General features: G+C 48.3%; 1 protein-coding gene across 1 annotated transcript in view; it reads right to left on the reverse strand.

The window, feature by feature from the left end:
• Nucleotides 1-11008, reverse strand: part of LOC138283695 (SPRY domain-containing SOCS box protein 3-like) — a 64359-nt gene extending 53351 nt beyond the window's left edge. The window contains exon 1 of the mRNA XM_069221699.1: nucleotides 10876-11008. The gene's annotated coding sequence lies outside the window, so the exon portion shown is untranslated. The remainder of the gene's footprint in view (nucleotides 1-10875) is intronic.
• Nucleotides 11009-12128: the final 1120 nt, after the last annotated feature.

Raw genomic sequence — 12128 nt, forward strand, 5'->3', positions numbered from 1 at the left:
CTGGGTTTTTGGAGCTGCCCAGTCCAGAATAGTCTGGATCTTAGGCTGGAGTGGCTGAACTTGGCCTCCACCTACAAGGTGTCCCAAGTAAACCACAGTTCCCTGCCCTATCTAGCATTTGGATGCCTTGATAGAGAGGCCTGCTGATTGCAGAGCCTTCAAACCCTTCTTCAGGTGGACCAGGTGATCCTGCCAGCTGGAGCTAAAGACAGCAATATCGTCAAGATAAGCTGCACTAAAGGACTCCAAACCAGCAATGACTTGATTCACCAACCTTTGGAAGGTGGCAGGGGCATTCTTTAAACCAAAGGGCATAACAGTAAACTGATAATGCCCATCAGGTGTGGAGAATGCTGTCTTTTCTTTTGCTCCTGGTGCCATTTTGATTTGCCAGTACCCTGCAGTTAAGTCAAAGGTACTTCAGAATTTGGCAGCACCTAATTTATCAATCAGTTCATCAGCCCTTGGAATGGGATGGGCATCTGTCTTGGTGACAGAATTAAGTCCTCTGTAGTCCACACAAAACCTCGTCTGTCTCTTTCCATCTTTGGTGTGAGGTTTGGGGACTAAGACCACTGGGCTAGCTCAGGGTCTGTCAGAGTGCTCAATGACTCCCAATTCCAGCATCTTGTGAACTTCCACCTTGATGCTTTCCTTAACTTGGTCAGACTGTCTGAATATTTTGTTTGTGACAGGCATGCTGTCTCCTGTGTCCACATCATGGGTACACAGGTGTGTCTGACCAGGGGTTAGGGAAAAGAGCTCAGCAAACTGTTACAGGACCTTCCTACAATCAGATTGCTGTTGGCTGGAGAGGGTGTCTGAATAGATCACTCCATCAACTGAGCCATCTTTAGGGTTTGTGGAGAGGAGATCAGGGAGAGGTTCACTCTCTGCTTCCTGGTCCTCATCTGTTACCATCAACAGATTCACATCAGCCCTGTCATGGAAGAGCTTAAGGCGGTTCACATGGATCACCCTCTTGGGGCTCCTGCTAGTGCCTAGGTCCACCAGGTAGGTAACCTGATTCTTCTTTTCTAGCACTGGGTAAGGGCCACTCCATTTGTCCTGAAGTGCCCTGGGAACCACAGGCTCCAGAACCCAGACTTTCTGCCCTGGCTGAAATTCAACCATTGCAGCCTTTTGGTCATACCAAAACTTCTGGAGCTGTTGGCTGGCCTCAAGGTTTTTACTTGCCTTTTCCATGTACTCTGCCATCCTTGAACGTAGGCCAAGTACATAGTCCACTATATCTTGCCTAGGCTTATGAAGAGGTCTCTCCCAGCCTTCTTTCACAAGAGCTAGTGGTCCCCTTACAGGGTGGCCAAACAGAAGTTCAAAGGGTGAGAACCCACCTCCCTTCTGAGGCACCTCTCTGTAAGCGAAAAGCAGGCATGGCAAGAGGACATCCCATCTCCTTTTGAGTTTTTCAGGGAGCCCCATGATCATGCCTTTTAATGTCTTGTTGAATCTCTCAACAAGGCCATTAGTTTGTGGATGGTATGGTGTAGTGAATTTGTAAGTCACTCCACACTCATTCCACATGTGTTTCAGGTATGGTGACATGAAGTTGGTACCTCTGTCAGACACCACCTCCTTAGGAAAACCCACTCTGGTAAAAATACCAATGAGGGCCTTGGCTACTGCAGGGGCAGTAGTCGACCTAAGGGGAATTGCTTCAGGGTATCTAGTAGCGTGATCCACTACTACTAGTATGTACATGTTCCCTGAGGCTGTGGGAGGTTCAAGTGGACCCACTATGTCCACACCCACTCTTTCAAGGGGGACCCCCACCACTGGAAGTGGAATAAGGGGGGCCTTTGGGTGTCCACCTGTCTTACCACTGGCTTGACAGGTGGTACAGGAGACACAAAACTCCTTGACTTTCTGGGACATGTTGGGCCAGTAGAAGTGGTTGACTAGTCTCTCCCACGTTTTGGTTTGTCCCAAATGCCCAGCAAGAGGAATATCATGGGCTAAGGTCAGTATGAACTCCCTAAACTCCTGAGGCACTACCACTCTCCTAGTGGCACCAGGTGTGGGATCTCTTGCCTCAGTGTAAAGGAGTCCATCTTCCCAATAGACCCTATGTGATCCAGTTTTCTTGCCATTGGACTCTTCAGCAACTTGCTGCCTAAGGCCTTCAAGAGAGGGACAGGTTTCTTGCCCCTTACACAACTGCTCCCTTGAGGGTCCCCCTGGGCCTAAGAGCTCAACCTGATAAGGTTCTAACTCCATAGGCTCAGTTCCCTCAGAGGGCAGAACTTCTTCCTGGGAAGAGAGGTTCTCTTTTTGTTGTTGTGTTGCAGCTGGTTTCCCAGTTGTCTTTCCTTTTCTCTTGGTAGGCTGGGCCCTTTTTCCAGGCTCCAACTCTACTTTTTGACCCTGAGCCTTGCACTGTGCCCTTGTCTTGACACACACCAGTTCAGGGATACCCAGCATGGCTGCATGGGTTTTCAATTCAACCTCAGCCCAAGCTGAGGACTCCAGGTCATTTCCAAGCAGTCTACTGGGATATTTGAGGAGACCACCACCTGTTTCAGGCCATTGACCTCTCCCCACTCTAAAGTTACCATAGCCATGGGATGTACTTTAGTCTGATTGTCAGCGTTGGTGACTGGATAAGTTTGTCCAGCCAGGTATTGACCAGGGGAAACCAGTTTCTCTGTCACCATGGTGACACTGGCACCTGTATCCATCAGGCCTTCTACACTTGTCCCATTAATTAAGAGTTGCTGCCTGTATTTTTGCATGTTAGGAGGCCAGGCAGCCAGTGTGGCTAAATCCACCCCACCCTCAGAGACTAATGTAGCTTCAGTGTGACACCTGATTTGCTCTGGGCACACTGTTGATCCCACTTGGAGACTAGCCATTCCAGTGTTAGCTGGAGTGGAGTTAGAAGTGGTACTTTTCTTGGGACAGGCCTTGTCTCCAGTTTGGTGTCCAGGCTGATTACAGCTACGACACCAGGCCTTTTTGGGATCAAAGTTTTTACCCTTGTACCCAAAATTGTTTTGTGAAGAGGCTCTTGGCCCACCCTCCTGTGCAGGTTTTTGGGGGCCTGTAGAAGACTCTTTACTATTTTTGTTTTTGGATGTCTCAACACTCTTCCCCTGGGGAGGCTTTGTGACCCCTTTCTTTTGGTCACCCCCTGTGGAAGTCTTGGTCACCCTAGTCTTGACCCAATGGTCCGCCTTCTTTCCCAATTCTTGGGGAGAAATTGGTCCTAGGTCTACCAGATGCTGATGCAGTTTATCATTTAAACAATTACTTAACAGGTGTTCTTTCATAAATAAATTGTACAGCCCATCATAATCATTTACACCACTGCCTTGAATCCAACCATCCAGTGTTTTCACTGAGTAGTCCACAAAATCAACCCAGGTCTGGCTCGAGGATTTTTGAGCCCCCCTGAATCTAATTCTATACTCCTCAGTGGAGAATCCAAAGCCCTCAATCAGGGTTCCCTTCATGAGGTCATAAGATTCTGCATCTTTTCCAGAGAGTGTGAGGAGTCTATCCCTACACTTTCCAGTGAACATTTTCCAAATGAGAGCACCCCAGTGAGATCTGTTTACTTTTCTGGTTGCACAAGCCCTCTCAAAAGCTGTGAACCATTTGGTGATGTCATCACCATCTTCATATTTAGTTACAATCCCTTTTGGGATTTTCAACATGTCAGGAGAATCTCTGACCCTGTTTATGTTGCTGCCACCATGGATGGGACCAAAACCCATCTCTTGTCTTTCCCTTTCTATGGCTAGGAGCTGTCTCTCTAAAGCCAATCTTTTGACCATCCTGGCTAACAGTAGGTCATCTTCACTGAGGCTATCCTCAGTGATTGCAGAGGTGCTGGACCCTCCTGTGAGGGAAACAGCATCTCTGACTATCACAGTTGGAGACAGGGCTTGAGGGGCCCTGATCTCCCTAATTAGGACTGGAGGGGGGGAAATCTCCTCCAAGTCACTAACTTCATCCTCTGGGAGGTCATCCTCAGAGGGGTTGGCTTTTTCAAACTCTGCCAGCAGCTCCTGGAGCTGTATTTTGGAAGGTCTTAGGCCAACTGGTATTTTCTTTATTTTGCAGAGAGACCTTAGCTCCCTCATCTTAAGATGGAGGTAAGGAGTGATGTCGAGTTCCATCACATTCTCTTCTGCACTAGACATTATGTTTCTAAAAGTTGGAATACTTTTTAAGAATCTAAAACTATCTCTAGAACTTAATTCAAACTTTCACAAAACTTTTTAACTCTAAAAGAAACGCTAACAGGGACTAACACAAGGCCCTAGCAGGACTTTTAAAAATTTAGAAAAATAGCTCAAATTGCAAAAATCAGTTTCTAATGACAATTTTGGGAATTTAGTCGTGTGATCAGCTATTGGCTGAGTAGTCCAGCAAATACAAAGTCTTGTATCCCACCGCTGATCCACCAATGTAGGAAGTTGGCTCTGTATGCACTATTTCAAAGTAAGGAATAGTATGCACAGAGTCCAAGGGTTCCCCTTAGAGGTAAGATAGTGGCAAAAAGAGATAATACTAATGCTCTATTTTGTGGTAGTGTGGTCGAACAGTAGGCTTATCAAAGGAGTAGTGTTAAGCATTTGTTGTACACACACAGGCAATAAATGAGGAACACACACTCAGAGACAATTCCAGGCCAATAGGTTTTTGTATAGAAAAATATATTTTCTTAGTTTATTTTAAGAACCACAGGTTCAAGATTTACATTTAATACTTCAAATGAAAGGTATTGCAGGTAAGTACTTTAGGAACTTTGAATAATCAAAATAGCATACACAGTTTTCATATAAATCACATATAGCTATTTTAAAACTAGACAGTGCAATTTTCAACAGTTCCTGGGGGGAGTAAGAGTTTGTTAGTTTTTGCAGGTAAGTAAACCACCTACGGGGTTCAAGTTTGGGTCCAAGGTAGCCCACCGTTGGGGGTTCAGAGCAACCCCAAAGTTACCACACCAGCAGCTCAGGGATGGTCAGGTGCAGAGGTCAAAGTGGTGCCCAAAACGCATAGGCTTCAATGGAGAAGGGGGTGCCCCGGTTCCAGTCTGCCAGCAGGTAAGTACCCGTGTCTTCGGAGGGCAGACCAGGGGGGTTTTGTAGGGCACCGGGGGGGACACAAGCCAGCACAGAAAATACACCCTCAGCAGCGCGGGGGGGCCGGGTGCAGTGTGCAAACACGCGTCAGGTTTTCAATAGGTTTCAATGGGAGACCAAGGGGTCTCTTCAGCAATGCAGGCAGGCAAGGGGGGGGCTCCTCGGGGTAGCCACCACCTGGGCAAGGGAGAGGGCCTCCTGGGGGTCACTCCTGCACTGGAGTTCGGGTCCTTCAGGTCCTGGGGGCTGCGGGTGCAGAGTCTTTACCAGGCGTCGGGATCTGAAGAGCAGGCAGTCGCGGTCAGGGGGAGCCTCGGGATTCCCTCTGCAGGCATCGCTGTGGGGGCTCAGGGGGGGGCAACTCTGGCTACTCACGGTCTCGCAGTCGCTGGGCAGTCCTCCCTGAAGTGATTGTTCTCCACAAGTCGAGCCGGGGGCGTCGGGTGCAGAGTAGCAAGTCTCACGCTTCTGGCGGGAAACGCAAGTTGTTTTAAAGTTGCTCCTTCGTTGCAAAGTTGCAGTCTTGGGTGAGCAGAGCCGCTGTCCTCAGGAGTTTTTGGTCCCTCTAGAGCAGGGCAGTCCTCTGAGGATTCAGAGGTCGCTGGTCCCCGGGGAAAGCGTCGCTGGAGCAGTGTCTTTAGAAGTGGTTGGTGTCTCCGTCTTCTCTACAGGGTTTTTCAGCTTAGCAGTCCTCTTCTTCTTCGGTTGCAGGAATCTGAGTTCCTAGGTTCTGGGGAGCCCTTAAATACTAAATTTAAGGGCGTGTTTAGGTCTGGGGGGTTAGTAGCCAATAGCTACTAGCCCTGAGGCTGGGTACACCCTCTTTGTGCCTCCTCCCAAGGGGAGGGGGGGCACATTCCTATCCCTATTGGGGGAATCCTCCATCTGCAAGATGGAGGATTTCTAAAAGTCAGAGTCACCTCAGCTCAGGACACCTTAGGGGCTGTCCTGACTGGCCAGTGACTCCTTGTTTTTCTCATTATCTCCTCCGGCCTTGCCGCCAAAAGTGGGGCCGTGGCCGGAGGGGGCGGGCAACTCCACTAGCTAGAGTGCCCTGGGGTGCTGTAACAAAGGGGGTGAGCCTTTGAGGCTCACCGCCAGGTGTTGCAGTTCCTGCAGGGGGAGGTGTGAAGCACCTCCACCCAGTACAGGCTTTGTTACTAGCCACAGAGTGACAAAGGCACTCTCCCCATGTGGCCAGCAACATGTCTCTAGTGTGGCAGGCTGCTAAAACCAGTCAGCCTACACGGATAGTCGGTTAAGGTTTCAGGGGGCACCTCTGGGGTGTATGTTACAATAAAATGTACACTGGCATCAGTGTGCATTTATTGTGCTGAGAAGTTTGATACCAAACTTCACAGTTTTCAGTGTAGCCATTATGGTGCTGTGGAGTTCGTGCATGACAGACTCCCACACCATATACTCTTATGGCTACCCTACACTTACAATGTCTAAGGTTTTGCTTAGACACTGTAGGGGCACAGTGCTCATGCACTGGTGCCCTCACCTATGGTATAGTGCACCCTGCCTTAGGGCTGTAAGGCCTGCTAGAGGGGTGACTTATCTATACTGCATAGGCAGTGTGAGGTTGGCATGGCACCCTGAGGGGAGTGCCATGTCGACTTACTCGTTTTGTCCTCACCAGCACACACAAGCTGGCAAGCAGTGTGTCTGTGTTGAGTGAGGGGTCCCCAGGGTGGCATAAGACATGCTGCATCCCTTAGAGACCTTCCCTGGCATCAGGGCCCTTGGTACCAGGGGTACCAGTTACAAGGGACTTACCTGGATGCCAGGGTGGGCCAATTATAGAAACAAAAGTACAGGTTAGGGAAAGAACACTGGTGCTGGGGCCTGGTTAGCAGGCCTCAGCACACTTTCAAATCAAAACTTAGCATCAGCAAAGGCAAAAAGTCAGGGGTAACCATGCCAAGGAGGCATTTCCTTACACACACCCTTAAACAATGGCTAGTTTATATGACTATTGTCTTTTAGATATCGTGAGCCCTGGATTTCATTTATGAATGGCTCTCTGTGCTTTTATGACCTGGAAGACACAACACTGACCACTGGATCATTATTTGACTCCCAGACCACGTCCTCGGGATACAGTGAACTACATAACACGTAAGCAGTCACTGTTTCACCCTATGATTACATTCTACATAATTAATATATAAACAGAGTACCACATCAATTGTCATTTTCCTACCAGGAAGATGTCCCAGACCACCAGATCGTATTCCTACACTGGATCTTAGGTGAGTGCTTAATCCTCCCTCTAAATAATAGTAGAAACAGATTAATCAGACCTTTAGTAACTCTGATATTTACACTACCCATAGGTGCTACCGACTTGAATGTTCCCAGTCCTGATGATGACCCACCTTTGATTTGTTTCTGCAATTGGGTCGAAACGTCGACATACCTTTGAGTGTGGAATATAGAACTGTAAAGAAATCTTATGTGACTTCAGGGCTTCCTGGACTGACGGAGCCACTAGAAGTCCATAATATTCCTAAAACCACCCATTGTACATATTGTATATAACACCTTCACTTATCTGCACATTTTTATCACTTTCACTGTTTTATTAGGAGCACCTATTCAGACAAATATAACCTTGTGTCTAGAATAACATGTTTAAAGAAATATACAATGCAATAAATTTCTGTTGATGTTACATTGTTTGTACACTTAGAATTATTTTAGTCATTAGATCACCGCAGAAGTCTAGGTTACTTCCCCCTTGGATTGACCATTAATTTATTTACATTTACTACCCTGGTCCAAAGGGTTAGAGGGTACCTGCCTCATTGTTTGTTACACGTAACCATTTCTGAACAGAATTCAAGTTTTAATAGAGTTCTGGGAATTCTTTAAAAAAAAGGCATAACTGTAAGTAAGTCTAAATGTAATTTTTTTATGTACAGAAATTGAATACTTAAAACACAACTTTCTTCTGAGGGTAAAAAAACAAAAGAGGACTTAGTTAAAGCAAATCGTGAGGCACCCATTCCTAATGATGAATATACTTTTAAATCATCCCTTGAGTTAAGTGAATATTACTCACGATTTATCATGGGTTATGCTGACCTCATGAGCCACTTAGAGTGTTACTAAGGAAAAAAGCAAAGTTTAAATGGGGATCTGAACAAGGGAATGTGTTTGAAGAGATCAAAAATGCAATATTAAAAGCACCCGCATTACAAACATATAATCCAAAGGGGAAGAAATTAATAACAGTAGATGCCAGTTTGACACAAATAGGTGCAGTGTTTAGTCAAATAGTGTAAGGAAAAGAATATACGTTGCATTCTTTTCAATAATGCTCAAAAGTGCAGAATGTTTTATTGCACAATAGAAAGAGAAACACCAGATTGAGTATAGGCTATCAAGAAGTTGAAAATGTATCTGTGGGGAAATGTGTTATTGTAGTGCTGTAGTGGCTGTCCTTGTTGATCTCTGCCCCCTGGTGTTTTGGTCCCTTTTTATTGTGGTGTTGTGTTGTAGTTGTTGTCTCACCTGGTCTCTTCCCCTGGTGTCTTTTGTCCCTTATTGTGTTGATGTGTTGTTGTTGTGCTGTAGTTGGTGTTCTCTCACCTGGTGTTCTCCCCCTGTGTCTCTGGTCCTTGTTGTGTTGTTGTGCTGCTATATTTGTTGTTGTCTCACCTTGTGTCCTCCCATGGTGTATTTGGTCCCTTGTTGTGTTGTTGTTCTGTAGTTGTTGTCTCATCTGGTCACCTCCCCTGGTGTCTCTGGCCCCTTGTTGTGCTGCTGTTGTACTTTAGTTGTTGTCTCACCTGGTCTCCTTCCACATGTCTTTGATCCCCTGTTGTGTTGCTGTCGTGCTGTAGTTGTTTTTGCCTCACCTGGTCTCCTCCCCTGGTATCTCTGCTCCCTTGTTGTGTTGCAATGGTGCTGCAGTTGTTTTCTCACCTGGGCTCCTCCCCTGGTGTCTCTGGTCCCTTGTTGTGTTGTTGTGCTGCTATATTTGTTGTTGTCTCACCTCGTGTCCTCCCCTGGTGTCTTAGTCCCTTGTTGTTTTGTTATGCCGTATGTTGTTGTTTCACCTGGTCTCCTCCCCTGGTGTCTCGGGTCCCTTGTTGTGTTGTTGTGCTGTAGTTCTTGTGTCCTGCTCTCTGCCCAATGATGTCTTTGGTCCCTTCTTGTGTTGTGTTATTATTGTGCTGTAGGTGTTGTCTCACCTGGTCTCCTCCCCTGGTATCTCTGGCCCCTTGCGTTGTTGTGCTGTAGTTGTCATCTCCTGCCCTGGTGTCTCTGGTCCTTTGTTGTGTTGTTGCTGTCCTGCTGTAGTTGTTGTCATCTCCAGCCCTGATGTCTCTGGCCCCTTGTTGTGATATACTTTTTGTCATCTCCTGCCCTGGTATCTCTGGTCCCTTGTTGTGTTATTGTGCTGTAGTTGTTGTTGTCACTTGCTCTCTGCCCCCTGGTGTCTCTGGTCCCTTGTTTTATTGTTGTGCTGTAGTTGTTGTTGTCTCCTGCTCTCTGCCCCCTGGTGTCTCTGGTCCCTTGTTGTGTTATTGTGTTATTATTGTGCTGTAGTTGTTGTCTCACTTGGTCTCCTGCCCTGGTGTCTCTGGTCCCTTGTTGTGTTGTTGTGCTGTAGTTGTTGTCGTCTCACCTGATCTGTCTCTGGTCCCTTGTGTTGTTGTGCTGTAATTGATGTTGTCTCACATGGTCCCTTGTTGTGTTATTGTTGTTGTGCTGTAGTTGTTGTCTCACCTGGTGTCCTCCCTCTGTGTCTTTGGTCCCTTGTGTTGTGTTATTATTGTGCTGTGGTTCTTGTTGTCTCACCTGGTCTCCTGTCCTGGTGTCTCTTGTCCCATGTGTTGTTGTTGTGCTGCTGTAGTTGTTGTCGTCTCCCCTGGTATGTCCTGGTCCCTTGTTGTGTTGTTGTTGTGCTGTAATTGATGTCGTCTCACATGGTCCCTTGTTGTGTTATTGTTGTTGTGCTGTAGTTGTTGTCTCACCTGTTGTCCTTCCTCTGTGTCTTTGGTCCCTTGTTGGGTTGTTGGGTTATTATTGTGCTGTGGTTCTTCTTGTCTCACCTGGTCTCCTGCCCTGGTGTCTCGGGTCCCTTGTGTTATTATTGTGCTGTGGTTCTTCTTGTCTCCTGCCCTGGTGCCTCTGGTCCCTTGTGTTGTTGTTGTGCTGCTGTAGTTGTTGTCGTCTCCCCTGGTCTGTCCTGGCCCCTTGTTGTGTTGTTGTGCTATAGTTTTTGTCATCACCTGCCCGGGTGTCTCTTGTACCTTGTTGTGTTATTGTGCTGTAGTTGTTGTTGTCTCCTGCTCTCTGCCCCCTAGTGTCTCTGGTCCCTTGTTGTGTTATTGTGTTCTTATTGAGCTGTAGTTGTTGTCTCACCTGGTCTCCTTCCCTGGTCTCTCTTGTCCCTTGTTGTGTTGTGCTGTAGTTGTTGTCGTCTTACCTGATTTGTTTCTGGTCCCTTGTTGTTGTTGTTGTTGTTGTGCTGTAATTGATGTCCTCTCACATGGTCCCCTGTTGTGTTATTGTTGTTGTGCTGTAGTAATTGTCTCACCTGGTGTCCTTCCTCTGTGTCTTTGGTCCCTTGTTGTGTTGTTTTGTTATTATTGTGCTGTGGTTCTTGTTGTCTCACTTGGTCTCCTGCCCTGGTCCCTAGTTGTGTTGTTGTGCTGTAGTTGTTGTCTCACCTGGTGCCCCCCCCTCTGTGTCTTTGGTCCCTTGTTGTGTTATTATTGTGCTGTAGTTCTTGCTGTCTCACCTGGTCTCCTGTCCCGGTGCCTCTGATCCCTTGTTGTGCTGTTGTTGTGTTGTTGTTGATGTGCTGCTGTAGTTGTCCTTCAGTACTTGTTGTCCTCCGCCTCCTGCTCCCTCTGACTCAAACTTCAGACCCGGAGCTAACAGTGTGTACTGAGAGCACTGGGCGGGCCGGAGGCTCTGATTGGTCGAGCTCCTGCTGTCGCAGCCAATGGGAGCCTCGAATAAACCCAGCCCCCCCGCGCCGCAGCCCCTGATTGGACAAGGATTTCAAGACTTAATCCGAGTCAATCCCGAGAAAAACAAACTCGTGTTAAAGGGGAAGCAGCTGGGGGGCATGTGGGGTCGGGGGGGGGGCATCACACACACCCCCTGTGCGGAGACAGGGCCGGGTATCAACCTGACATGGGCCTTGTCACTGCCCTGGTGAGGGAGGGGAGCTGGGCACTGTCGGGGGGGGGTCGCTGCCACCCCCCCCGTGAAGGGCAGTAATGCTCTTCATTAACACGGTATAGCGCCCACCTCCCGCACGTCATCCCCGTCCATGTAGGGGGGCACTTTAACACCCGCTCGTCCTGTGGTAGCGCCCTAAAGCCGGCTGTGTGGGCGCTTTACCAAAACAAGTCTATAAATAAACTGGTAGGTGCGGGAACTAGATCAGCTCATACGGCGGAGTGACCTTTCACCTCTCCTTCTTACTCCCCTCCACCAGGTAGCCCCTCAGCCCCTTCCTCCATGCCATGCACTTTCTTGATGGGGGGGCACTTCTCACATGCGGCGCAGCCCACAGAGTTCAGTCTTAAAGCGCTACGGCTGCACACCAAGGCGCTATACAGGTACATGCTGACAACACGCTCTAAGGCACTTTCTTTGATTCCAGGGGAAGCTGTCGGGCAGCACCACTGGACATTCATCACACGTGACCGGGAGGGGGGCAGCTAGATCGCCCCCACCCCCCATGATGTGCCCTCTGCGACCCCTGCCCACCCCTGGGGTCACTGTGCGGCTGCAGCTGGGGGCGCATTCAGCCCCAGGGCAATGAATATCTGTGAGATATAGAGGGTCTCACAAGAGTCAAGGGGAGCGGGGCTATTATACGTTACGTTACTGGCCTTAGTGCAAGGAAGGACCCCCCCTCCCCCACCCACCTCGTTTATTTGAATCATAAAACACAGCTAAAATAAGGGTTGAGCGGACCCGGTGCCACTGCACCTGCTCACAAAGAAACCACGCCCCTCGCGGGGGCCAAGATGGGGA

This window comes from Pleurodeles waltl, chromosome 3_1, assembly GCF_031143425.1.
Source record: "Pleurodeles waltl isolate 20211129_DDA chromosome 3_1, aPleWal1.hap1.20221129, whole genome shotgun sequence".
Classification (NCBI taxonomy): Eukaryota; Metazoa; Chordata; class Amphibia; order Caudata; family Salamandridae; genus Pleurodeles; species Pleurodeles waltl.